General features: G+C 48.8%; 1 protein-coding gene across 7 annotated transcripts in view; it reads left to right on the top strand.

The window, feature by feature from the left end:
• Positions 1-27,845, top strand: part of SLC8A3 (solute carrier family 8 member A3) — a 93,503-nt gene that overhangs the window by 43,333 nt on the left and 22,325 nt on the right. The gene's annotated exons all lie outside the window — the stretch shown is intronic.

The raw sequence follows: 27,845 nt of genomic DNA on the forward strand, positions 1-27,845 counted from the left end.
AATGTCTCTACTGTGGTTTGCACCAGATTAAGGCTGTCAGATTTTAACCCCGTTTTAGTTAAACCACTACAGTTTCTTGTGTGGACAAAGTCAGTAAGAATGAGTACAAACTACTTGGAAGTGGTACGTGTGATTCTGTGGTGAATAGTTCCTTGAGTCAGTGTTATGAGACTCTCAACACCTCCTATGGACAGTATAAAGGAATGTGCTTTCCTGGTGACATCTCTGTTGGTGAGAAGATGAGTGGCCAGTGTAGGACACCTGCCAGCCTGGGAAGCAGGTGAAACCACAGAAATCCATCAGGGATGTTAGCTCCTTTTAGAGGCATCCAGGCCTCGTAGGGGACATCGTGAGAGGTAGGCAAAAAGCCACACCACCAGTGTCAGTGATGGGGCAGAGTTCCACCCACCTTCTCTCAGAAATTTCCTCATTAGAGGACCTGTGATGCACAGCGGCTCAGCTCTGATGGAAAAGCAGTGGAGGCCTCATTATTGCAGGATTTGCTGGTACCATACAAAGCAAGCACAGAAGCCTTGGGTTTGGTCCTCTCTGGGTAGTTCTGCTCAGTCTGAAAAGAGTCACTGGCTATGGCTGAAGTCAGAGCAGCATAAAGGCCTGGGACGTGCTCCTGGCTGCAGAACAAAGGCAGCCAGCCCCAAAGGTGATCTCAAAGGGTATGATTAAAAGTGTAGCCAGAACTGGAGTGTTTAAAAGAGTTCAGACCTCTTCAGAGAGGCTGAGGCTGGAACTTCACTTCAAGAGGCCTGGCATTGCCAGTGCGATGCTGAACGTGATACGCACACTGTGAAAACAGCATTAGTCTACTTAGCCTTTTGTCTGTCCAGGCGTGGAAATGCAAAGAGCAGTGAAAAGTTAAAAAGCTAAAGAAACTCCTTTGAAATCTCAGGAGTGGGCATCAGTTCAGATGCGAGCAACAAGAGTTTGCAGGGCATTTTTTTTTCTTGCTATAATAACACTTTACTCCCAGGAGCATTGGCTGAGAAACTCAAAAAACACCATTCATTCACTGACAAATTTCAGCTTCTCAGAAATATTGCATGACCGTCTCAGCATTGCCTGGAGAGCCCTGCAGGCCCTGCGAGTGGGAGGAAAGGTGGCTCATCTCTCTGGCGACTGGAGATGTTGTCCGGAGGCTCCTGCAAGCTGCCTGGAGTCAGGACCAGCACTCTGTATATCCCCTGGCCCAGACTGAGCAATTTTGACTGGTGTTTTGGCTGCGTTAGAGGCCAAAGGCACCTTTTTGTCAAATCTGGGGTGCCCCGTCTTAGTGGGGAGGCTGGGAGCAGCGAGGCGGTGGGAGCGGGAGCGTTTCCAGGAGAGGGGAGTGGTGGGGCTGCCGACTCACTGTGCGTGCCAGCGGCGCTGCTCTGCCATCCCTAGCACGGGAGGAGGGGGAGGGAGAGGGAGCCACGGCGAAGACTGGTTGAGAGATAAGGTCACCCAGTGCCTCCGGTCACCAAATCGAAGTAGCTGGGATTTTCACGAGGTCGTTTGCCCACACGGAGAAGAAAGAAACAAGACCCTTTGAGTGCTACTCACAGATAGGTCCCCCTCTTAACAGCTCCGACTTCATTAGGATGCCTGATTTTAAAGTGCGTGTATCAGGAAGGAGATTGAAGAATTAATTAGTGTTGAGCTGGCCTGTTTTGATGCACCAGGTGAGATTAGCCCCCTGCCAGTTGTGCTGAGGCAGGTGAGGTGTTTGGCACAGTGTCTGGGAAGATCTTCTGGTTTGTTAGGCATAGGTGTCTTCTCTTCCAGCAAGAGGCATCTCCTGCTCTAATCCCATGCGCAGGATCAATAATGTGTTACTGCCATGCTTGTGGTTAATTGTCCCCAGGCTTGAACTGTAAATGCCAGGGTGCTGTGACATTTTCTCTGCCAGGTGCAGCCCGTGCCAGGCAGCGGAGTGACTTCCCGCAGGAGCAAGGGACCTCCTCAGACATTGCCCCCTCCCTCTCCAAACACCGGGTACCTTCCAGCAGCTTGCTGTGGCCGACAGAACCACACAGCAGCAAATACCTTGGAAAAAGCAAACCACTAAACCCTACCAAGATAAAACTCTGTGCTGCATCCAGAGCCCTCTGCACGCAGAGCCCGCGGGGAGGATGGGAGTGATAACAGAGCACACGTGACAAGCGTTAGTCACGTTGCTAATGAAGGGCTAGAAGGCACTCGGAGATGGCAGACCCTGAATAGATGAAGGCTGCTCATGTGGATTTTCTGGCCCTGAAGTTAAAGAAACGTAAGAGATCTGATTCTTACAAGATTTCAGGTCAGGTTTTTCTATCAGAGACGCATCTATTCAGGGTAACTGTGTAAGGGAGCTCTTCAAAGTGAGCTGGAAATGACAAAGGTTTGGGAATTCCTCCTCTTTTGCTTTTGAAAATCATCTATCAGGATGGCAACTGGGGATTTCCTTGAGCTGATCGTCTTGACATTTTTAACTTCCCCATCATCTTCCTCTTCCAACCCTGTTCCTTCCCTGAGGTAAATACGATGCCAGGGCTAATTATTTAAAAAGGAAATATTAGCAAACATCATAGGAAGAGTATGAGGTGAAAGTCTCTTCAGTGCAGTGGGCACAGCTGCCTGGTTAGAGCACCCTGCCCAACATGATGCTTATGCTGTTTGCTTACTTTCTTTACAGACCCTTTGATAGATGAGTTGCAGTGGTCCTTGCACAGTTTGTATTCCTCTGCCTGGCATTTTTTTGTGGATCCCTTTACATGTTTCAAATCAGCCATCAAAAGGAGCTGCAGGAGAGCCTGGTGCAGACAGACAGGCTGAAGCTTTCTTTTAGCCCAGCTGGTCAAAAATAGTCTCGGGAAGCTCTGTGAATTTCAGATAGGAGTAGAAAGAGCAGGGCAGGTCACTGTTTAAAAAGTGACAGATGCTTTGCCATTGCGACAGCAGCCGGTCTGGCGACCACATAGGGACACTCTGCAGGCCACCGGTGCCCCACAGACCATGGTCTAAGAGCTACTGTCTGCCATATGGATTTTTAATAACTTTGCCTTCGTGTTCTTTTGATCACTGAAATATTTAGCATCCTTTTACCACTCTGCATTGGCCGTTCTAGTTCAAAATCCCAGGAGTGCAAGGTTTGACTTTTCTCTCAACAATTTTCAGCTTTCATAATGAGCAGGTTATATTTTCCTTTCAGAACAGAAGGACAGGCAGTCATTTCCCTTAATCTGCTCATGGAAGTCCAGCCAGTGGTTTAATCCATGTCAGAACAGGGGTCACCAATCCTCTTTTCCTTGTGGACATGTCATTGAATCAGGTGAGCGGGGGTGGGGGGGGGCACCGTTCTCTGTGTTTATCCAGTGGGAGAGCAAGCATTTGCAGGACCGAAGAAGGTAGGTACCCATGTGTTGATTAAATACATGCAGGCCAGTGCAACTGAGCTCACAGCCAGAGAGATTATTGCTATTATCAGCTCGAGTCTTACAGGCCATTGCATGAGTTCCAGATGCAGTGTCAGCTTGCACGTACTCTGGTTATGGTAGTTTTCTCACAGTGTTCCCAGCATATGCCACCATTGCTGGGCCATTTCTGGTTTGTTGTGCTCTTTGGGGTTTTGAGTTATGCCTTTGGAGGGAGGAATCTCATGCTGCTCATTTCTAGAGCACTTGACATCTTAACATCCTGCTTTTTCACACAATCACAGAGTGGCTGAAGCTGGAAGGGATCTCTGGAAGTTGTCTGGTCCAATCCCCCCTGCTTAAGTAGAGCCACCTAGAGCCAGTTGCCCAGGAACTTGTCCAGATGGTTTTTGATTTTCTCCAAGGATGGAGACTCCTCAGCCTCTCTGGGCAACCTGTGCCAGTGCTCATTAATACTCACAGTAAAAAAGTGTTCAGAGGGAACCTTGTGTTTCAGCGTGTGCCCATTGCCTCTTGTCCTGTCACCGGGCACCACTGAGAAGAGCCTGGCTCCATCCCCTTTGCGTCTACCCTTCAGGTATATGTTGATGAAGGCTCCTTGAGCCTTCTCTTTCCCAGGCTGAAAGGTCCCAGCTCTCTCAGCCTTTCCTCATGGGTGAGGTGCTCCAGTCCCATAATCATCTTCGTGGTCCTCTGTTGGGTCCTCTCCAGTACATCCATGCCTCTCTTGTGCTGGGGAGCCCAGAATTGGAAACAGTACTCCAGGTGTGGCCTCAGCAGCACTGAATAAAGCGGGAAGTATCTCCTCTCTTGAGCTGCTGGCAATACTCCTGCTAATGCAGCCCAGAACGTAATTAACCTACTTTGCCACAAGGGCACATTGGTGGCTCATGGTCAACTTCATGATCACCAGGACCCTCAGGTCCTTTTCTGCCAAGCTGCTTTCCACCTGGGCAGCCACCAGCGTGTACTGGTGTATGGGGTTGTTCCCCCCAAGGTGCAGTTGCAGTCTCATTCAGTAAATTCACCCACATGAGGGTAAAAACATTCAGTGTGCGAGTAAGAAATAAGCGTTCATCAGTTGGTCACCCTCCACTACACTGTGGTCCCCAGTAAAGATCACAAAGCAAAGAGAAATGGTTACTGGTACCCAGACACACCAGCACCTGGTGTCCCACACAAAGCTGCTACCTGGAGGGTGCTCCCCAGGAGCCGTGGGAGAGGAGCAGCTCTGAATCGCACTGGCAGGGTTTCAGGATTACATCTAGAGCCCTGGGCTTGGCTGATGGGGCACAGGACAGATGAAGAAGGCAGTATGCTGATCAGGCTTCTGATTTCACAACTCTGAGCTCTAGTTCCTTGTTTTTCTCAAAGCCAGTTCAGCACTTTCCTAGGAAATCACTTACGTACCCATCTTCCACGTAGCCCTGAGCCTCCTGAACCCGCTCTCTCCTATTGCTCTTGTCCCTTTCCATTGCAGTGCTGCTAGCAAGGAAAGTCAGCTCCCACCTGTAGCCGTGGAGCTCTGCACTTGGGACCACAACAGAGATCTGTGAAGAAACAATTTTATATCCGGCTAGGAAATGCAAATACTAACTGAGAGGGCACTAACTCAAAGTTCAAGTACAGACCCATGGGGTGAGAGGAGGTTGAGTAGACCCCCCCCCCACTTCTCTGAAGGCTGATTTTCACCCCTTAGCCTGGGTGGGAGCAGGCAGGGGCTGCCCTAACTGGTGCCCGGTGCTGCCTGGTCCAGCCCTCCCTTCCCCTGCTGCAGCGATAACAGAGACAGCCACGGTGATCTAGGCACCAGCTAGGTCCTGATATCAAGGAGACCTTCCATCCAGGGCTGGCAGGGGTTTTGTGTACTCTAGTGTGCAGTCTGGAGGAGCTACAGCCAAAACACTCAAGCAGAGGTAACAAGCCTATAAATGTGAAGGGGAAGGGGGAGTTGTGTCTACACAGCATCTTGCAGGATGGTTGGGGTGCAGAAAGGATAAAACCTCTCTTTTAGGCCTTTGATTCTGGATACATCTGTGCTGGGACTGCAGCTTGTAGAAGGAAAACTGCTTAAAAGAGCTGCAGTAGCTTAGAGAGCAATGCAGTCAATTAATTTTTACTCAGATTTGCAGGTGGCTTTTAGCCCGTGAGGGGCTCTGCACTGCTGTGGCTACATTGCTAGCAGCCCCCGCACTAGCTGATGATAGCCAACGTGAGTAGCTTGACACCAACTATAGCTACAGCCGTGATTGCAGTACAGATGCAGCCCTCAGCATGCAAGCCTGAAAATACTGGCCGGTCTACCCATATGTAAATCTCAGTGCATGTATTTATTTGTGTCAGGAACTAAATTAAATAGAAATGGATGGCTTGCCAGGACTATAAAAATGTCAGGTATTCAGGAGAGCCCCATCTCTGCAAGAGCGTTTGAAATATTGCATATATATTGGAGGGGATTAGAGCCAAATGAGAAGACACCAGACAGAGCAATAAACTCAGCCTTCAGCCTGTTGTGTCAGGGCTTAGGAGAAGAGAGACTGCAGATCCACCTTGCGACAAACAGAAGGTACTCCTAGGGAGTATGGCAGGCTCCTTGAGTATATGTAGGAGTGGATACAACTTCACTACATGTATGTGAGATTTTTTTTTCCCCACATTGAGCTTAACATACAGAGTCTCTTTCATGAATTCATGCTCAGCTTCTTCAGAAAATGACATTAAAGAAGGGGGTAGGTTTCTGACATGTGGTAGGAAAAGAATGTGGCACACTAGCGGTAATGTGGGAGATGGTTTAAGCCCTCAGGAGTGTCATCTTTAGGGCTGCAAGCTAGTGATTTTTCCTTTTGCCAATTTAGAAATATTGTGTCCCTTTTAACCTGAGTAACTAGATTGAAAAAGAAAATCCAAAAGGACAACAGCAAACCTTCCCGCAGCCCTAGGCTTGAGCTGGCTGGGGTAAGAGAACATGGTGAGCGCCAGATATTTGCATAGCCCGAATCCTGTTTCTCATTCAGCCTGTAGGTTTTCTGCTGTTGCTGCTTTAGTTTTTGTCTGATATTTCCTCCTCTTCCATCACAGAGTTTATTTTTCCTTCCCTTTCACAAAACAATAGCTAACAGGGCTCTTCTGCCTATAAATGTCTTCATTTTGGGTAATAAGATGAGGCTCAGTTTAGGCATCATCTCCTAGGTACCTTATGTGGAAGACAGGCTTTTATCCAAGACATACACTACAAATCTGTCACCTTTGGTACTTCTGGCAGGCTCTTCTCCAGAGATGATCAGGGCTCAAATGAGAGAATCACTTATGTGTGAGATGCAGACCAGAGTATCTTGTTAAGCGTGCTTTAACAGAAGATTCAGAGTATTAAAAAAAAAAAAAGTGCAGTAATTTTATTATCCCCCTTTCCTCTCCTGTTGCCTGACCCAAATGCAACAACAGCCCGCAAAGAGCGTGTATCTACTACAAACTTCACTTTGCAGCCAGCACACCAGATTGTGTGATTATTCATAAGACAAAATAACAAAAAAACCCCATACTTCTTTCTATCTTTGGGTGTAGTCTTGTCTTACGAGCTCTTGAAAATCAAGCCAAATACAAGGCAAAGCTTGACGGCTCCTTGCTTACACATTGCTGGTGTTTGAAGAGCAGTAAAGTAGTAGAGATGCATTTGCAAGCAGTTCAAAACCATAGCACGTTTGCCAAGCCTTGGGCCCAGCTTCAAGCGCTCCTTCTGGGCTCCAGACAAGACACAAGCTGCCTAGTTCTTGTCTGTGAGGTTTCAAGACATGCCTTGTCAATAAGTTCAGCTCTAACTCTTGTGATCCTGTCTACACCCATGTTCTTTCCAGGAGCCAATGTGGCCCTGCTCAGAGGGATTCATCCCCTCTGATGATGAGCTGGTGCAGCCACGGGGAGCTACGCATGCTTCTGCTTCATGGGGTGGGAGTTTCAGCCACCGAAATCTCTCTGGACAATCTGGTTGGAGGCATCAGACCCTGGCAATTTTCATGCATCATTTTCCATCCCTAGCTAACATCTACAGGAACTGTTGTCTAGGGGAGGGTCTTCTCCCCGCATGGGAGCTATAGGAGTTCTGCGGTGCCTGTTGGGCTCTGTGGGTGGGAGCCACAGCTCCTGCCTTAATTCTTTCTTTGGTTCCTATCTCATTAGCGTGCTGCAAGGGTAAATGCATGAAAGCATGTGAGACATTAGGACGGTAAGGGTCCTGTAGGAGACCAGATTGCTTGAAATGGCTGTGGCCTTTCTGTTAACAGCAAGCCTGTAAGCTCTGCCAGCGAGCCTCATAATTGATAACAAGCAGAGGTCTAAGGGTGCGTGTCTGGGTTTTATCATTCTTGACAGATCTGCTGACTTTTTGGTTTGTGAGAGCTGGGGACGCAGCAGGGCTCCTGAGTGGACTAAGGAGCCGAGCTGACACCAGCCTTCATTCAGGTTATGTGCCACGTGTCCCTGCTTCGGTGTCACACTATGGGATGCCCTCCTGCCAGCAGAGAGGGAGGGTCCATGGCAGCCAAGCTTGTCCCCTCTCGATGCTTCGTCCCCCTTACAGGTGGCTCCCTGCCTGCCTCTCTGCTGCTGGCTGCTGATCCTGTGTTGGTCCTCCTGGGGATCCAGAGAGCCTTGCACAGGAACTGCTAGGAACGGAGCCGGGAATGGTGGGAAGAGAAGGAAAATGGGACCAGTGTCCAGGAATACTGCCCTGCTAAGAGCATCCCTAAGGAAAAATCCTGGAAAGGGAGAGAACACAGAAAAGCATGCAGGGTATCTGAGGCCAGGTGGCTGAGCCGTCTGGTGAGGTGGAAACCCGCCAGAATTCTCTGCCTCACTGTGAGGTGTGAAAACAACCCACGTGCAAAGCCTGCAAGAGTTGCTTTGGGGCCAAAAAAGGCGTTATCTTATTTTGTATGTGTAGTAAAGCAAGATTCCCAGTCTTTCTGGGAATGACAGCACTCAGCAGTGTGGCTGGAGGAGGGCAGGCAGGAGGTGGTGCTTTGGGATGCCCCCTCTGGGGCATCTTCTCTGCTCCTGTTCTCCAGCGTAGAGCCCTGAGCTTCTCAGGGGAGTCTCTCTGATGGCTTACGTGGTTCTGTTTCCTGCAGCATGACCGGTGATCTCCAAACATACTCTGCTTTTCTTATGTCCTTGGTAGACTCACCTGGGCTCTTGCTCTTTAAAAGAGACCAGGAGTGCCTTCCTGTGTCCTAAAAGCTGACATCTACCCTTGCTGTGAGACTGAGGTCAGTTTTTACAAGAGCTCTCCTCAGTCCTGGTGAGGACTGAACTGATGTTCAAGAACCTTCTTAAGGTTTTGGCCTGTTACTATTATGTCCCATGCCTTGCCATTTCCTGTAAGTTAGTGCTTGTTTCACCAGGATGTATGATCTTGTGTAACGAGGCGGGTGATTATAGGGCAAATTATCTCTCTATGTGCTGCCTTCCCTATGACTTGAGCTACAAATATGGTGCAATAATGGTGGAATATATTGCTGCAGCAAATATTTTTATGTTGCATCTTAGGTTGTCTGAAGCCAGAGCTGTGCTGGAGAGATGAAGTGTTTCCAGAGGCTGATGAGGATGCCAGCTTGATTGCTTTCTTACTTTTAAGTAAAAAGTTAATTAGCTATTTATGTTGTTGCAAACTGTGATGGCCTAAGGATATAAGAGTGGCAAAGTCTCTAGGGAGAGGAAGTATGAGCCCAGCTGATTGGTGTGAGTTCCCAGGAAAAGGCAATTTGAGGCAACGCAAACCTTTTTACAGGCTTAAACAGAAATCCCAAATTTGAAACTGAATATATTTTGGGCGGAAATACCTACGCTTGGAAGCTCATACAGCAATATTAGTTGAGCTAGTAAAGCATATTACCTCGCCTTAAAAACCTTGCTTCTATTTATTTATGCATTTCAAGCGTTCTCTCCCCCATAATATTGAAGCGTCTTGAAATATGAATGCATTCATGCTTATGACATGCTTCAGAGGCAAAGGAGCGCTTGTTCCCATTTTACAAGTGGGGAAAGAAGTGACTTTCTTGGAGTCACAAAGGAGGGCGCTGGCAGAGGCAGAGCCAGGGCTGCATGGTGGCATCGCCAGTGCTGCAGTTCCTCTGATTAGGAAATCTAGGTTAAGAGAAGGAACTTGAAATGGAAGAGGCCTATGCTCTCACTATGCCATTAATAATTTAACTCCACGTTATGGGGAATGATATTGGATCATGTTGTAATTTTAAACCAAACTTGGCCTTCATCTAAGGAAAGGTGTGGACATGGCTATCTTCCCCATTCCCCACCAGTGCTGCACTCCTGCAGCCTTTGATCAAGGAGATGCTGCACCAGCTCCTCCCTAGCATCGTCGTCTGTTATCCCGGGGAAGGACATACGGAGCCTTGATGTTCGCTCATTTATTTCAGAACTCAGTGGGGTAATGAGTTTGGGTTTTGAATTGCATCGCTGTACAGTGCAAAATGACTGCCCAGGCCTATTTCATGTCAAAAGTTAGTCTTAATAGAGCTCACAAAGGGAAAGGAGAAAAATCTTGAGGAGGTGTGACCACGGTGGTTCACACTATGGTTTCCTGAGAAAACAGGCCTGTATGAGCTAAGCTGTCCGTCCATGACCTTTCAAAAAGGAGACCAGATCAAGCTCCAGAGACCGGCTTTACTGAAATGGCAAGAGCCTTGTGCCACGGAGGCTGCGAGGTCCATCAATCCTTCTGTGTGCAGGCTGGGGGGAGATGAATGGTGAGGCTGCAGCCAAGCAGCCTGGTGACATGAGAAGCAGGAAGGAAGGCAGGCAGATCCCTGAACAGGCAGCATTTTATTTCCAGCCTGAAAACTGCAGGTGGCCAGGACCAGAGCTGCTGCAGCGCTGGAGACGTCTCCACATTAGCAAACAGCCATGGCTGGTTTTCTGCATGGATAATGACATTTTATGTCCCTAAATTTCCCTGGTGGCTTCAGCATCTTAATTTGTGATATGAGTTTTGGTGCTGTGTGTAGTTTAATACATGTCACGTTTTCATCCTAGCAGCAGGCACTTTCCATGGGGCAGAGAGATGATTTTCTGTTACACTTGATGAAATGCTTTATGCTGGCTTATAACAGGACAGGAACCTGGTTTAGCAGGGTAGGCATACCTGATGGGAGCTAATGTACACAAAATCAGCTCACTTAAGGGTTAGATGCTTCGAAGTGATGACTTTTCACATCAACAAGAAATGACTTGTTCTGGAGAAGAGTACTGGGCAGATTACTCTGAATTGAAGGATGCTTGAATACAAGGAGCTGAGCCGAAAGAAGTAGGAAGCAGTGGCTTTGTTTTAACATTCAGATATATGGGTTTCAAACCAGTTTAGGGTTTCTGGCTGGGGCACTTGATTTTAGTGGTGATTTACTTTAGAGGCACTTGATTTTGGCTAGAATTTTCAATAACAAGCTGCAATTCTGAGGGCCTTGATTTTTATCTTCCCATTGCCATATGCTCGGATTTGGGGGGAGGCTGCATATTTCCTTTTCCCATGAAATTTTTCCATGCCTCAGTTTCTCATCAGTGAAATCAAAATGTTAATATTTACTGTTATTTTTTGAGTTGTTTCTATTCTTTTTGGTCCCTTGATAGGAAGCAGCATCCAGTGCAAGGTGGTGTATTACTCTGTAAATGAAATAAGAAGAAATTCCTGGAAAAAAAAAATCTGCATTTTGGAAAAATACTGTAGGTTTATAATGGAAACAGGAGCTTTGATCTGTGACCCTGTGAGCATTTTCCAGCATAGCTGTCACTCTCTGAATAGCAAATTTAACCAACTAGTAAGAGGCTAGCTTTTCTGAGGTACTTTCCACATTTCACAGAAGTAATCCATGGATCCTAGACACCCGTCAGTCACAGGACAGGCCCAGCTGATATAATACTTAGAGCTATGTACACCAAAATGGGATTTTGGCCAGCGTGTATCCTTACTCTTACACACAGTGTAGGAGGCTTACAACATCATTTTATCCTAGATTTTTCATTAACTGTTTGGTTTTCTGTTTGGGTTTTTTCTGTGTACTGGCACAGAGGATACTATCCATGAAACATCAACCAAAGCCTCTCCCTCTGTGCCCTTAGCTGTCCTCAGGTCTCCTGGCTTTGTATGGGCCAGCTCTGCCATGGTATTTTGTGAGCTCTGGCAGAAGCCTGTTCTTACTGAAAAGGATGTTTATAGTATTGGTAGACTGAAACAGGCTCCTTGATTTATCCCTATTTCAACATTTCTGCCTATGGGTGATTGAGTTTAATTAAGGCTGACTAGTAAATATTTATCCTCATGACAGAAATGGGTCCAGGTTTGTCTGTTAAAATTATTACACAGCTTGCCTCTTTGGCTGCAGCTAACTGAACCAAATGCCTGGCAATTTTATTAATACCAGCGAGGAAAAAACCTCAGACCCCACTGCTGCAAGCTTTTAACCGTGCAGCTCTCCCCTGGCTGAGGAGCACCTCTCCCCCCAAGCATCCCTGTCCCCTGCATCCCGCTCCCTGCCGAAGTGAAGCCCGTTGCCATGGAAGCCTCATTAAATCTGCATCTCGCCCAGCCGGGGCTGCGGCTGTATTTTTAGCCAGTGGTGGTTGCATAAGGGGGGCGGGATGGGATGGGGATGTGCCTTGCATCTTGCCTTGATGGAGGCATGCCAGGAACCACCACCGGCCAACAGACAGGTCCTGCTTGGGAAAGCTCTCTCAGGCCAGGCAGCTCTTGGCAGCCCCCCGTGCTGCTAGAGCTGAGCACGGGGAAGATGCAGCGAACGGAGCTGGTCTTAATGGCCAAGCGAGCTTTTGGGTGGTGGCGTAGTTCTGCAGAGCGCCAGGGGCTCCAAAGAACAGGGGTCTCTTTAAATTAGACTAAAGATAAAAAAATCTCTCTCGACTTGAGCAAAACCTTAACACCTGGAGGGGTAGGAAGAAAATCATCTGAGCTCAGCTGAAGGGCAGCACTGCACTCCTGGCCATGAATACTCTGGGGAAAGCGATGCCCCATATTAGTGCATAGCCCCCCAAAAGAAAGAAGAGGAGTTAGGTGGCATCATAGACGCTTAGGATGAATCTAATGTTGGGTGCAATCTTACCTAAATCCATTTTTGGCAGGACTGAATTTGAGCCCATCTCCCTGTTTGAGGAACACAAGGCACTGAAGGATCTGAAATCTGCACTTGGTGAAAAAAAACAAACCCAACCAAAAAAACACTCCGCATGTTCAGTGTTGATCATTTCAAATCAGATTTGCTGGCAGTGGAAGACAAAAAAAGAGGAGGTTTTAGTGTCTCTCAGCACCATCAGGATTTCTTGGCTCAAAACTTGGGGCTGGGCCCGCCCTCTCTCTCTCTCAGCAGTGCTAAATGCTTCCAAAAACCAGATTTTATCCTAAATTATACCTGGGCAATCTTTCAGTCTTCAGTGGGTCTCACAGATGGCCAGGAGAGCCTCATTTAGCCTGCAAAACTGTTATTATTTGTGCTGAGGCATGAGGAGGAAAGAGTACAGCTGGACTGTAAACTAATAACTCTTGTCTCTGATAAAAGCCATCTCTTTCTTTGGAGGCTGTGAAAATTTGATCTGGAATGGTTGGGCTAAAATTAAAATAGAGCCCAACACTGCCATCCTGTACAGTCACACTCTGTCGGAGCAGAGTCAGATGCGAAGCTCCAAGGGCTAGTAGGGACTGTTACTATCATTGCTTTTTAAAGAGATGGCAATACCATTAGAAGCTTCTTTTTCTCCTTTTTCCAGTCACAGATCTCCAAATGTCTGTCTCTGCAGGAGGCACCAACTGGTAAATAAACATTAAAAAAAAACACAACCCAACAAAAAAACCCACAACAAACCAACCCAGGATTATTTCCAATTTGCTGGAAATGGGATGTGACCTGGTTCTCTGTAGGCAAATGTGCCTGACAACGCCAGCTTTTGCAGCTGCAGGCTCTCTCTGCTGTAGACCATCTCTCAATCCTCCATGGGGAGTTATTTCCCACTTCAAGGCTCTCTGCACAGACCCTTCTCAACATTAGGACCATGAAAAAGTCAGTGCCTATGGTTTTCAGGGGGTCACAGGCTCTCCTCTACCATTGTAGAACATGCAACTCGCCTTCAGTCTTGCTATGATAGTAGGACAAGGTTTTTTTGCCCAGGCAGCTTCATTCTGCTTGCCCCATCCCCATTCTGCATGGCATGTCCCATCCCTGGAAGTGTTCAAGACCAGGCTGGATGGGGCTTTGAGCAACCTGGTCTAGTGGGAGGTGTCCCTGCCCATGGAAGGGGGGTTGGAACAAGGTGATCTTTCAGGTCCCTTCCAACACAAACCATTCTATGATTCTGTGACTTCTCCTAGTTCAGTGTCATGATTTTGAGTCTTGCACAGCTTGAGTCAAAATGGGCTGCTTAGACTACTTCAGAAAGCCATAAACGTCTTCCTCTGGCTCTTGCTCACACCCCTGTTCTGGATTCAAAGACCCCAAGCTGGTGGGCTGCCTGCTTGGCGGTGCCCAAGGAGAGGATGTGTGGGTGAGGACCTGGCAAGCCCAGGGCACTTCTTGTCATGCTCTTGCAGCCTCTGTGCCCCAGCAATGCTGCTGCAGGTGTGTCACGGGACAGAAACAGGCTGCTGAGCTGCGGCATGGAGCCAGCTCCAGCAGCAGCCCCAGCGCCAGGGGTGTTCCCGGCAGTGGGGAGGCCGGGCGAGTGCCCAGGGAGAGATCCGGGGGGGGACTCAGGCTCCTGTGTTTCATTCCTGGCTGTTCCAGCTGATTGCTGCCCACGAAGCCGAGCAAGTCTTTGATATCCTCTCTGCTTCAGCTCTGCTTCTGGAGAGCAAAGATAAGTGCAGCCTACCCACGGGTGCGAAGCCGGGGGAGAACCTCAGACCAACGAGGCGTGTGTTGAGATCCGGGCAATCAGCAGCAGTCTGGGTGGCTTTTAGCATTTAGAGAGAGTTTATTTCTCAACATGCATTTTAGTCCAGTGCCTTTCTGGGGTGGCTAAGGGAGCGGAGGGGGAGCGTGATGGCAACGAGCAGAGCTAGGGACAGCATCTGAAAAATAGAATAAGCCACTGATAAACACAGACAGACATCCTGGTAAACAGACAGACAGAGCAGAAGGCTCCCGTTCCTGACAGTCTCCCCGGTGTGTAGCAGTTTCCTTGGAAGAGCACTGACACTCACTGCAGGGCACATGTGAAGCGAGCTGGAAGAAAGCGGAGGCTGGAGCAGGGAGGGAGCGATGCTCAGGCACCAATGGCATTGCAACCCAGTTACACTCTGGCTGGGCAGAGAGATGGGATGGGACCTCCTTTCAGAAAAAATCAAAATCAGCTCAAAAAAAAATAATAAAAGCAAATGCACCTTTTCCTTTTCCTTCAGCTCTTTATCTTCGTATTTCAAGTCCTAAAAAGTCTTCTAGGTCCCATAATGGGAAAGACTCTTGATGGAGTCAGGGAGTTACGTTTTTAAGGTGAAAGGGCTAGGAGGGCAAAGGGGAAGCTCATCAGATAACAGCCCCTCCTCTGAAACTGCGAGGGATTTGTTGTAGAGGTCTGCATGAGGTTTTAGCTTTCAGAGCAGTTGTGTCATGTTACTAGACCTCTAGGGACATGTTTGCTGATGCTGGAGTGAAGGGTGCTGCACTCACCACCAAGCTGGGTGGAAGACCAAGGCTGGGAGAACGGTTGTTTTTCATTATCAGGTTATGGTTCTAACCAGATGGTGAGAAGCGTGTGGCACCAGGGTGCAAACCCAACATTCAGTGGGAGTTTGAAAGGATTTACACCAAAGTGCACGAGGAGCATGGCTGGGCTGTGTCCCCACAGGTCAAGTCAAACAGTTGTTCAGCAGTGCCGTCACGAACTGAAAGGGAGAAGACAGAGGATTCAAAGTGTTGGGGGAGTTGCAATAGGAAGATCTAGACAGCAAGAAGGTGAACAAGAATTGAGCATGTTGGGATGAGGGTAGGGCTTGCTCTTAGGATGGGTGAAGGGCCTTGGCACTAATTCTTGCCACGAGGCAGAGAGGGCAGGACAAGACTCCTGTCTGTCAGCCAGAGACTCCAGGAGTTCAAGCCGTCTCTGCTGTGAATTGGTCAGCAGGCTTTGCCAAAAACGCTTCCCACAAAGCTGGATCCACATGTGAAGGCTGAGATGGGACGAAGCGTTACGGTGGAAATTACAGCAGTAAGATGATAGAGGACTATGCTGATTAAAGGAGACCCGCTTGGGTGGGAGGGCTGTGCAGGCCGTGGTCTGGTCTGTTTGATGTGGTCGTGCAGCACTGGTTCCATTCTCTGGCTGAGCTGGGCTCTCCTGTGAGGGGACCAGCTGTGGGGAGGCAGGAATGTGTCCACCAGCCCCTCTGAGTTGAAGCGAGGTCATCTGCAAAATCAAGCAAGGCTCAAAGGTTGCCCTGCTCCCAGATTTAACCCTTCTGAAACACTCTTCTTCGCTGAAGAGCTGACCGATAACATTATTTTTGTTCAGTTTATGAACAAGGAGGTGGCTTTTTTACAGTCCAAAGCTCTGGATTCTGGAAGCATGAGCCCAGTGGGGCTGGCTGCCTCCTGGGAACCTGCAGCTCCTACTGAGGCATTAGCTCCTGGAAGCTAACAAATGGTCCTGATTGTTTTTCTTTTTTTCCAGTGTGTTTTAATAGGTAAGAAATAGAATGAAAACAGTCCCAAAGAACTGAAATGATGCAGCTGAGCCTCCTCAACCCTATTTTTGGTGCTACAAAAGAGAAAAAAAACACTGAACCTGGTCAAATGTACAGGGCCTTGGATAAAGATGCAATATCTTGGCTCTGTGTAAATGGTTGGATATGCAACCTTGGTGGTGCTGTGGCAGTTCAGCTTGTCGTCCTTTATCTTGGTCACAAGAAGCCTGTGACCAGAGCCAAAGCACCCCGGCTCCAGCTCCTTTTGTTCATATGTAATAATTGTATCTGCAGCGTGCAGAGCAGGCTTGTTTCAGGCTGGCAGCTGCACAGCATTGTTTGCAGCTCATTAATTTCCTACAGATTGCTGCCTTGCTGCTCTGTTGAACGTAGCACAACTCCAGTGGCTGGGCTGAACACCGTCCTGCTGAGCTGGAAGCACCGGCTGCCTGGGTCTGTGGGCAGAGCAGGGTGAGGGAGGTAAAGAGGGACTCGCAAGGCTGATGTCCAGAGAGGTTTGTGATGGGAAAGCTCTCCACCAGTTTTGATGTGCTTTGAGCACTGGAATCTGGGGATGCTGTTGTGTGCAGAAGCCAGGAAGGAGGTCTAGGCAGGCAGGGGGGAGCTGAGGTATGCCAGCTCCCACGCTGGGAATTAGGTGGGTTATTCTGACCTTTCTTGGAAAGCCAAATTTTGTTGCAAGCGCTGTAAGTGTAGGACAGCAAGTCTTGGGAACAGCCACGTTAAGAGGAGCTTTTGGTCTCCACCAACATTGTCTGTGCTGGAAGGAGCAGCGTTGTGGGCAGTAGGTGCAAATCTCTGCTCACAGCTGCACATCTGGGCTGTGCCTGCAGCTGTTGCCAGCACGGGGGATGTGGATGTGTCATGGGGGAGATCGAGCATCTCTAATCCCTGCTGGCAGTGGCCACCTTCACCCTCACCACAGCCTACCTGCTGTGGTGGTAGGATCAGGAAGTTGAGGTCCCCATGGCCATCAGCCTCCCTTCCTGTGCTGGGTGGCTCGTCCCCAGTGTGCCAGCGTGTCCCTGCCTGTGCTGCTGGGGAACTTTGGGCAGCTCTGTCCTCAGCTGCAGCTCCCTGTCTGCCTCTGCTGTCGGCAGCAGAGACAAAGCCACCTCAGCTCTGCCAGGAGCCAGCTGGGTACAGAGTCAGTATGAGCTTGTGAAGCAGCACAGCAGCAGGACTTGAGTGGAGCTCCCAGAGGGCTGCTTTTGGCACCAGGGCAGCAGCAGGTTGCGTGTCTCTGCTGGGATGCCACGTGGCACCACAGATTTGGTTTTGGACACCCCCACATCAGAAGGTTTCTGCAGAGAACTGAATTTTGAAGAGAGGTCAAAGAAGTTGTGTAGAGCTCAGCTGAGCTACAGCCAGCAGCGGGTGGCATGCAGTCCTCCAGAGCTGTGCCCAGAGGAGGAGGACGTGGGTGGTTGTCCTCTGGATGTGTGAGGATGGATGACCTGAGGGTGCAGGTGGCTATCAGCACTCACAGGAGTGATGAGCTGAGGCAGGGATCAGTGCTCAGCGCGCACACCCAGGGCAGCAAGCTCAGGTCCATGGGGCACCTTATCCCAAAGCAGCAGTGCTCAAAGGCTAACCTCTTGGGTCTCTTCAAAAGTGTTGAGTGATGCACGGCAGGGCCACCACATCAGGCAGTGCTGGGGACTTATTCAGCTAACAAGCTTTAGCAATTTTTACCCTACAAAGATTTTAAAGCCTTCCTGGGCTGGTGAGGGTTGTTTTGAATCCAGCACTTCTCATTCCTCAACTTCCTTTCCCCCTCCGTCCCCACCTTCTCATCCTTGCCAGCATCTCCATGGCAACCCTGTTGCTGAAGAATAGAGAAGACATCTAAATATAGCTTCCAAATCTCCATGCCTTCAGTGAAAAGTCTAAAACCAGGGGCGACAGCTTGAAGCACTGGGCTGCTAATAAAAGCCAGTGATGAGTGTCTTGCAGGTGGGATTCAGGAGCACTGTGGTGGGACAGGGGTCCCTTCCAGCTGAATGCCAGTTCCTTGTTTGCTCACAACATCTTAAGGGGCTTTGAGGTAGTCCAGCCTACCATCTCCTGTCCAGGGCACTCCCACTTCTGCACCCTGTCAGGTTTTGGAGCCATTCTTTAGAGCAAACAGAAGCATCTCCAGTATTTCATTTGGCTGTCGACATCCATGATGAGTTTTGACATTGTAGGCTTTTGTTGTGGTGTGTTAGACTTAAGCTGGAAGCAGAAGAACTCAAAGTCTGAGGAATAAATTCTCTTGCTTCCTTCTTTCTCCACCCTCTACTTTTTCTTAAGTTTTATACCGTGTGACCACAGTGGGTCCTTTTAAAATTCCTTTCTGAGGGGAAAAAAAGAGCACAGCGTCTTCTCAGAGAAGATGCTCCCCTGGGAACCTGCCTGAGGTAGGGAGGAGAGAAATGTCCGTGCCCAGGGGCCTGACACTGCTTTGCACCTGCACCGGGCTGGTACCCACCAGAACTGGCTGATTTCATGGGCTGCCAAGTTGAATTATTACTTGTACAAGACAAGTGCTTATTGTACAGACCTCAACAAATAGCTCCACAGGCTGCTGAGACTTTGTCTGCTCTCCCCTGGCCTTGAAGCATCAAGTCTCATAGGGTCAGCAAGAAAAAGCTGACCTGCAGCAGATCAGGCAAGGGCCTTCTTGTGTCTGTACACACTGCTTCAGTATTTGGAGCCAACAGTCTGGAAGGTGATGCACAGATCAGCCCAGTTTTTTTTTTTTTTTTTTTTTTAAAGAGGAACTTAAAGATTATAGCTGAACCTGAAAATGTTTAATAGGGAAAAAAGAAAAAAAGCTTTATTAAACTGAATAAAGATAAAAACCTGTAGAGCTGGGCTGCTATGCTTGTGCAACCCAACTTAAATGCCTTGACTCAGCTGAGGGAAAGGGGGTTTAACAAGCCGTGTTCTTCCCCTCCACAGAAATTCTTGAAACCAAATTGTGGCATGTTCCCTTGAAGAACTGTCAGTATTAGAGCATTGTATCATGTTCAAACAAAGTGAAATAGAGAGTGCTTTGGCAATCTGTTTGTCTGGCAGGGCTGACTGTGTTAAGGAAGTTCCCAGAGCATTTTTTGTGTGCTTTCCTACTGTGCCTTTTCCAGCTCTTCAGGGCTTCTGAGTTGAGTGTGAGACGTTTGCCATTTACTAGCCCCAGTGCTGATTCTCGTGGCTGACACATGTGGATATACCTCACCTCCTAAGTTGCCCTGAATAACATACCACGTGCTTAAGGATTTTTTTTGCAAGGCGTGACAGTGCTTAATGGGCTCACCTGCCTGCAGCTTAGCGGCTCTGATTTCTCATTGCTGGTACAGTTACTTGCACTGGTACAAAGTAGGTGTGAAACACATGTCATGACATGACTGGCGTGTCGTGTCATGTCTCTGCATGGCAGCAGAACGTAAGGGCTAGGCTGCTGTGGCAGGAAACAAACACAAATTGAAAAGTGAAGCTGACCGCAAGCACAGAGGGACCACTTTAGTCTTCCTGTCCTAGATAAAGGAAGGATAACAGTTGGGCAATTATTTTGTTTTTAATTTACTTTTTTATTCATTTTTTTTACCAGTTACCACTATAGATCTTTTACTGGTAACACTTTAAAGTTTTCTGATACAAGTTTCTGATACAAGATTCAGCCTGGAGAAGAGAAGGCTCCGGGGAGACCTCATAGCAGCCTTCCAGTATCTGAAGGGAGCCTACAGGAGAGCCGGAGAGGGACTCTTTGTCAGGAGATGTAGTGACAGGACAAGGGGTAATGCTTTTAAATTGGAAGAGGGGAGATTTGGATTAGATATTAGGAGGAAATTCTTTACTGTGAGGGTAGTGAAGCACTGGAACAGGTTGCCCAGGGAAGTTGTGGATGCCCCATCCCTGGGAGTGTTCAAGCCCAGGCTGGATGGGTCTTTGAGCAACCTGCTCTAGTGGGAGGTGTCCCTGCCCATGGCAGGGGGCTTGGAACTCTATGATCTTTAAGGTCCCTTCCAACTCTAACCATTCTATGATTCTAAGTAAAGACTTTAAAAAATATGGCTTTAGTCCTGGCTATGTCCCGTGAATTATCATGCGTCAGCTACTAAAGCATTTTCAATAGTTCTAATTGAAACATGAGCCAATTTACTAATTAGCCAAGATTACACAGGGAATACACAAAGGGAAATCACCTTTCTGTGTCAATATTTCCTCCTTTATCTCATATGAAGACCTGGTGCGAGGTGCACAAACTGCACTGCCAACACCAGTCAGGCAGAGCCGCTGAGCTCCCGGTGGTCCCCAGCAGAGTCCCACGCAGTCAGGCATGGGGAGGCACACAGGGTTTTGGGCTGAAGTCTTGGTCTCTGCCTCAGGGGTATGGCAACTTCTTGCACAGTGTCTTCCTCAGTGGACTTTTTTCCTCCTCCTTGTGACCTGCTGCAGAGGAGATAAATGTTTCTGGCCCTGGCCCTCACAGGAATGGAGTGGAGATGCCCCATGTGCTGTATGCAGGGCAGGGGTAGGGACATGCAGAAGGACTCTGGGTCACCTGGGAGGTCCCAGCCCCTGCCTGTGTGGGAAGGGACAGCAGGGACATAAGCAGCTCTCCTTGCTATGTGTGCCGGGAGGCAGCACCAAAGGCTTCTCTTGGCTTCCCTCCCAGCAAGTTTTATCTTGTCAGTCTGGGTGGACATTAGGAAGGACTTCCTAGGGGTAAAGAGTTGAAACAAGGGGAAGGATTTTCCAGAAGACCATCTCTCAAAGCTTTCAAAAAACAGTTGCACAACCACCTTATCTGCTAGGAATGGCTTGGTGGGACTGGCCTTTCCCAGAGACAGGTCGATAGCTGTGTGCTAGCAGTTGCTTCCCTGTTTTCTGAGGTTTTTTGGTTCCCTAATGGTGTAAAGGAACGTTAGCAAGGAAGAGGAGGTGCCCTAGAGAAATGTACACCTCCCTTCAAATGAGGACCAAATCAGGTGAAGCAGAATAAGCTGATACTCATGTGAATAAGTGATTCTTCCACCAACACTTCAAGCTCTCTTTGCTTTCTTCCCTCACCCTCCTTATGGCTGCATCACTATAACATCTTCCACAGTAGGCATTCAAAGCAAGTAGGGACTGGTCCCTATCAAATCCCTGTGAGAAATAAGGATCACAGTCACTTCATGGATATAGGAACTGAAGCACAGAAGTATCAAGTGACTTGCTTGGATGGCTTCAGGCTTGCCTGGAGAAATACGTAGGTATTCTATGTGTAGAATAACACCTAGTGATTAGCACTGCTTAAAACTCTTTTAATGAGAAGGTGATAACTAGTTATCATCTGGTTATCCCATAGGCCAACTTGAAGACAAAAGAGAAAAAACCCACCCATTTCTGGGTCTAGGATACTTTACAGCCAGCTGGTCTTGTGGTGAGGTGGTCTGGGCTGTTCCCCATGTGCTTGCTGCACAGAGTGGAGTGGCTCTTACAGCTGCTCTTCCAAGGTCCTCATGAATGACACAACCAGTTCCTGGAAAGCGGCCCACAATGGCTTGTCTCCAGCTCCTGTACTAGCACCAGTTCTTCTGTAACTCATACATCAGTAACTTGCACATCAATGATCTGCTTGAAACTCTATCCTGACAGTTCATTTATCCTGTTGACGTCTGCTTAGGTAATTGGTACCAATGTCTGCTCTGACCTTAGAGGCACCTTCAATTCTGACCTGGCTGCTAGAACAAACTGTGACCATCGCCGGTGGTTGCAGATGCTTCAAAACTTGTTCCTCCCCCTGTAATCCCCATGGGAGCCAAAAGTTTTCTTTCATAAGCATGAGTTTAAGCCCAATGTGCAACTTGTCTGTCTTTCCTGTTGAAATCATTACCATGATTTCCTGTTGAAATTAAGATCACTCATCATCTTGGTGAGTTTAGTGAATCTGCTTTGGGGTCTAATGATTCTCCTCTTCAAACACCTGTGTGCTATGTGACAGCCTAATCCTTTGCTTCAAAATGGCTCAGCTTGTCCCACCCTGGGTTACTTAATGCACAACTCCATGTGACCACGTGCGTCATATCAGGGCTTCTCTTGCTGGCTTCTTCACCTTGTCTGCCTGCGCTGTCATGTTGCTTTGTTCCATATCCGCCTGCCAGTGAGCTGGGCAAAGACAGCTCCCCCCTATACATAGTCTTACTTAATCCCATCTGGTTTGCCTCAAATGTTGACATTTTACCTAGTCAGCATTTCTGCGGTAGGACTTCTCAATGAGGTGTTCTGGCAGAATGAATAGGTCCTATCTGTAGTTCCCTGTTGAAACCCCAGCCCAGTGCAGAGCTCTGGGGAAGTGTCAGACTGGCACCACACGCTTTGAAATTCATGCTGCAGGGACCTGCACCCACAGCAAATCAGATGAGGATTTGGGTATATCAAGATGTGTCAAGAATGCGGTGGCTTGACCCAAGGTGTATGCACTAATGATTCACGTTAATGAGTTACTAAAGATCTCCTGGTACTTCTCACTGTCCCAGGGATGTTTACCTTGCTGTCCTGGCTGCTTTCCATACAGGCTAACAGCATCCCACCGGGGACTGTAAATCCTGCCCTTGTGCAGCCCTGCCTGTTTCAATGGTATATACTATGTGACATCTCCTGACTTATGCTGTTTTTAGAGCTGAGCCTTATTTCACATTCCAAAGTCACGCAGACACATCCTCTTAACCTCCTCAGCAATAATTCCTGCAAATGAGAGTCTCCACACAGAGAGATACTCAATATTTTCTAGCACATTAATCAAATAACCATCCAGTTGTTGCCTTATGTGTTGGAAGCGGACGTGTTGTCAAATAAAATGATTTTATAGATTACCCTCTGTACTTCCCAGGCGGAGAATTTAGCAACATCATGTGCATAAAGTCCTTTAGGAGAAGATCAATGCCTATTCATTTCATCTTCTGTTGCTTACTCAGGGAAATCTCATACTTAATGTTGCTCCCCAGAGGAGCTTTCCCATCCCTAGCTTTTAAAACCTGTGATTGTTTCTAAGTGCATGTTGAAATGAGAGCTCAGGCCGCCATCATCTGACGGCCATTGGTGGCAGCTTGCAATGACCCCAGAGAAAAAGGAGAGAGCAAGCAGCTATCCTGACTTCTGTATGTCCAGGTGGTCCCTGGGAACGCTGGCTCTTGACTTGCCCTGCTGCGCCACAGCCCGAGCCGAAAGCATTGCCCAGTCTGCTGGCCTTGAATAACCGAGGCCTTGAATTTAAGAGCACTTCCCACCAAGGTATTAATGTGGGGGTTGAGGTTGGACTATGCCATGTCTTGGTGCTGGTGATGGGGCTTTGGGGTTTGCAGAGTGGCTCCTCGCTGCCAACTTCAAGTGGCATTAACAAAGGCAAGTTGATTGCCAGGGAAGGTTTTTGGGTGGCCTCTCTTGGTCTCCACTTTCGAGCTGTCTGAGGTACACCTTGGCCACAGTGAAGCTGTCAGAGAGAAAGGGTAAAGCTGGAAACTGTCTTCCTTTCCCCATGCAGAGCCGTGAGAGGCTGGGGAATGAAAGCTGCTCAGCTGGGCAAGGTGGGCTTCAGATCCCTTGCTTCCTGTTGTGGTGAGCTTGCTCGTCAGGGCTGCTGTGCTGCCAGCCCCTCTTGTGCCCGCTTCTGCCTCCATTAATTTCAAGAAGCTGTCAGGATGTTCTTGCAGCAAAATGTTCCCGAGCCTCCTGCTGCCACGCGCTCTCTGCCTCTCGGTGTCCTCCTGTCACATCTCTCGCATTAATGTGATGCCTTCCCGGAGCGTTGTTGCGCTCCAGCTCTTCTCCCAATCCATCTCCCCTGCTCTCCATGCCTTCTGAGGAGGTAGCTCTCAGTGTGGCTGCAGGTGAGAGATGAGATTGCACGGGAGCAATCTGTGTTTTGGCCTCCAGACAATTTACAACAGCTCAGGATGCAGCTGTAGTTAGGGTTGCTTTCATAGCCCTGGAGAGGAGCGAGCTGCTCGCCGTGGCTGGGGAAGCTGCAGAGCCCACGGAAGGGCAGCTCCCACCAGCTGTGGTGGGCTGGGAGGGGTGGCCTGATGGGCCACCGCAACCGCTCTCCGTCAGTGCTGACCTTTCTGCGGTGACAGTCACCGGAGCAGCCAGCAAGGGAGCAAGCCCAGCGCCGTATCCCCATCCTTGCAGGCTGCAGAGCGAGCCGGGAAGTGGGCGATGCTGCTCTTACCTGTGCTGCAAAATCCCAGCCAAAGGTGAAATGCTCCCCGATATCTGGCACTGGGTCTGTGAGCCCTCACCCACCTCCCGGTGTCACTGCATGGTCTCTGCAAACTTCAGCTGTGCTCCTTTGCTCCTTGCACGGGGAGGTCTGGCAATGTGCTGCCTCTGGAGCAAGAGTAGGCAGTAGCTGGGGTTTGGCTGGAGCCCTCCATCCCGTGGCACCCACAGGTGCCAGGGTCCCCACACCACACAGCCTACCCCTCTGGGCTCCTGTACTGGGTCCCCAAACCTTTTACAGTGCAGTGGACCTGCTGAGCACTCACCGCCTCTCAGCAAAGCTGGGGAGGTTGGGCACCTCCTCCTCTTTTGGGATTCAGTCAGGTTGGGCGAGGGGTGCAAGGTCCTGCCTGTGCCCGTGCAGGGCACCTGCAGCTTTGGTCTGTGGAAGTTCTGCCCCTCACCTGTTGTTTCAGAGCTAGGTAAAAGGTCCTTTTCTCCCTGTGGCTTGTGGCTGTGGTTGGTTGCTCTCTATCACATCATAGAATCATAGAATGGTTAGAGTTGGAAGGGACCTTAAAGATCATTGAGTTTCAACACCCCTGCCTTGGGCAGGGACACTTCCCGGTAGACCAGATTGCTCAAAGCCTCATCCAGCCTGTATTAGTAACAAGGATTGTCCCGATCCAAGCGCAGGACCTTACACTTGGCCTTGTTGAACTTCATGAAGTTTGCATGGGCCCATCTCTCAAGCCTGTCCAGGTCCCTCTGGATGACATCCCGTCCCTCTGGCATGTCCACTGCACCACTTAGCTTGGTGTCATCTGCAAACTTGCTGAGGGTGCACTTGATCCCACTGTCTGTATCATTGATGAAGATATTAAACAGGAGTTTAAAAACAGGAACGGTTCCACAGGAGGGTTTTTTTCCCCCCCTTCTTAAAAATGTTTTCACAGAGGTGCTACCACCACTGCTGATGGCTTTGGCCAGTGGCAGGTCCCTCTTGGAACTGCCTGGCATTGGCCCTCTTGGACATGCGGAAAGCTTCTGGCAGCTTGTCACAGAAGCCACTCCTGTAAGCCCCCCACTACCAAAACCTTGACACACAAACCCAACACAGTAGCAAAGGAGGAAACCAGGAATTACTGGACTGGTCACCAAATTCAGACACCCTTTTGTGAAAAGCCACCTGAGGCTTGAGTGTGTGGTAATGGCCCAGTTTGCAGCAAAGATGAGCTGGTCTAGGATCCAGAGGGTTTGCTCTCTCATTTTCGTGTTCCAAGGGGACTTGCTTTGCAAAGCTAGCATTTTACTGTGCATCCTCCCTATGGATCCCCACCACGTTTTCTTCCTCTTTCTTGACTTTTGTTTTTTTTTAAAAAACATTAAAAAAGGACTACTCTAAGGAAATCTCACCGCTGCAGGACTACTTAGTAGGCCGTATAGAGCTCTCTGTACTTAGCAAAATATGCACGCAATGAGTCATTATTCCTTGAGTTCACGACTCTTGAGTGTTCATCACACAGATGAGGGACTCGCGTGAAGTCTGGCTTTCCGTGCACACAGCTGGGGAGATCATCTGCTGGGCATACGTCCTCATTAAAGGAGCGTTTCTCCTCTGCTGTGGTGTGTGCACACACCAGCCATGGAGATGGGTCAGCCACCTTGTAAAATGGAAGGGAAGGGAAGGAAGAAAGGATAGAAGGAAGGGAGGGAGGAAGGTAGGAAGAGAGGGAGGTAGAGAGGGAGAGAAGAAGGAAGGAAGGAAAGACGGAAGAAAGGGAGGAAGGAAAAGAAAGTTACTGTATGAGAGCAAACTCAAATGGTGTGCATGCATAATATTCATTGCAGAAAGCCTTAGAACAGCTGTGTCGTGATACCTAAGCTGGCCCCTGGGAAATGACGTCTCTGGGAGTTTTTTCCAAATTTTTGCAGACAAGCAATACTGAGCAATTTGGAGTTCCTAGAATGGAAAAACCATAAGCAATGGTAATTACGAATAGGATTTTAAAAAGCAACCCACGTTCAGGAGGCACTGGCTGCATTTGAAAATCCCACCTCCTGTTTTGTAGTATATGAGCAAGGAAAAGATCAGAGCTATGAATCAACTGTGGGTTTAACTCAGCAAATTGAACAAGCTTTGCAAAGTTCCAGGGGCCCAGACAACATATGGTTCAAAAGCCAAATTCAGTCAACCTCTCCAAAGAAAATGCAACAAAATCATTGTGATGAAGTCTTTGTCAAGCACCAACATTTACACCAGGGACGTATCGTTTCAAATCCTACATCCTTCAGGCTGGATTAGCAGGGATTGAAAGGGTCTGGAGAAGGGAAAGGAGGCTTGCTGGCATTAGTGCAGGGTATGGGTAGAACAAGTACTGGCAAAACTAAAGCTGATTTATCTTGGAAAGAAGAATTAGAGGTGATTTTTTTGCATATTCCTGCACTGATGGAGATAGCAGAGGTTGTCCGAACTCTTCCCTCTGTCCCATGTGCCATTATTTGAAAGACGGGGTTTGGGACCAGGCCAAAAACCAGAGCCAGCACAGAGAATGGGATTTCCATGGTCAGAGTGCAGGAGCAGTTATGTCTTGAGAGTCAAATTAGAGGAGGGCTGGATAATTTTGTGGCCATTAGTTATATCAGTAAGAATGCAAGCTGCAGCGATGACAATTAATCAACCCTCCGATTCTCCATTGTGAAATGGTGATTTTCAGGGGGCTGCTGGCCCCAGGATGGGGATTGCAGCATTCTCAGGATGCAGGGATGGACTGCTCATTCTCTGAAGTGCTGTGGGATCAGAAATACTGGGTTTATTTAATGACAAGGGCTACAGGCTGAGGCACATAGGGATTTGAAGCTTGCGGCTATTTTTCCAGGCTCTGGGATCACCAGTCCTGCTTGTCTCCTTCTTTCTATCCCCAGCCAAGATGGGTTGTGCACAAAATGCACCAGGGATTGATTGAAGATGGGCAGGGAGTGAGGGAAGGTCGTAGCTGCAGGGCCACGTGTGGGTACGGAGCTGTGGGAAAGGGGGGTTCCCTCTGACATGCAGGTATCAGAGCTGGGTTCCCCCATGACCTGTGCGGTCAGTGGGTGTCTGCCTGGCACAGGGGCGTTGCCAGCAGGGAGGCAGCAGCACGGTGTGTGCGGTGTGTGTATATGCTTGTGTGTCTGCTTTTGCACGTGTGTGTGTGTTGGGTAACAGGGTGAGGGATCCCTGCTTCTCTGCTGGCCATCAGACCTCATTGCCCACACACTGAGCCATGAGCCATGCTGGCGGCTCCTGAGCCCCTCACTGGTTTCCCGAGGGATCGAAGCTATTTTTGGCTAACTTTGCTTTGCTCTGTGTGGCCTGCTATTCCAGCCTTTGGGATAAACAGAAAATTGTCCAGTGTCGCTTGTAGGAGTGGGGCTTTAGCCTTTCTCAAGGGCCATGTTGAGCTTGTTCAGTGGGTGAGAAAACTTTGACTCTCTAATGTTCCTGTTCAACTCTTTACCTGCCTCCACTGTTGCTTCTCTGTTCCCTTCTTGGC

This window comes from Numenius arquata, chromosome 6 (genome assembly GCF_964106895.1).
Source record: "Numenius arquata chromosome 6, bNumArq3.hap1.1, whole genome shotgun sequence".
Lineage (NCBI taxonomy): Eukaryota > Metazoa > Chordata > Aves > Charadriiformes > Scolopacidae > Numenius > Numenius arquata.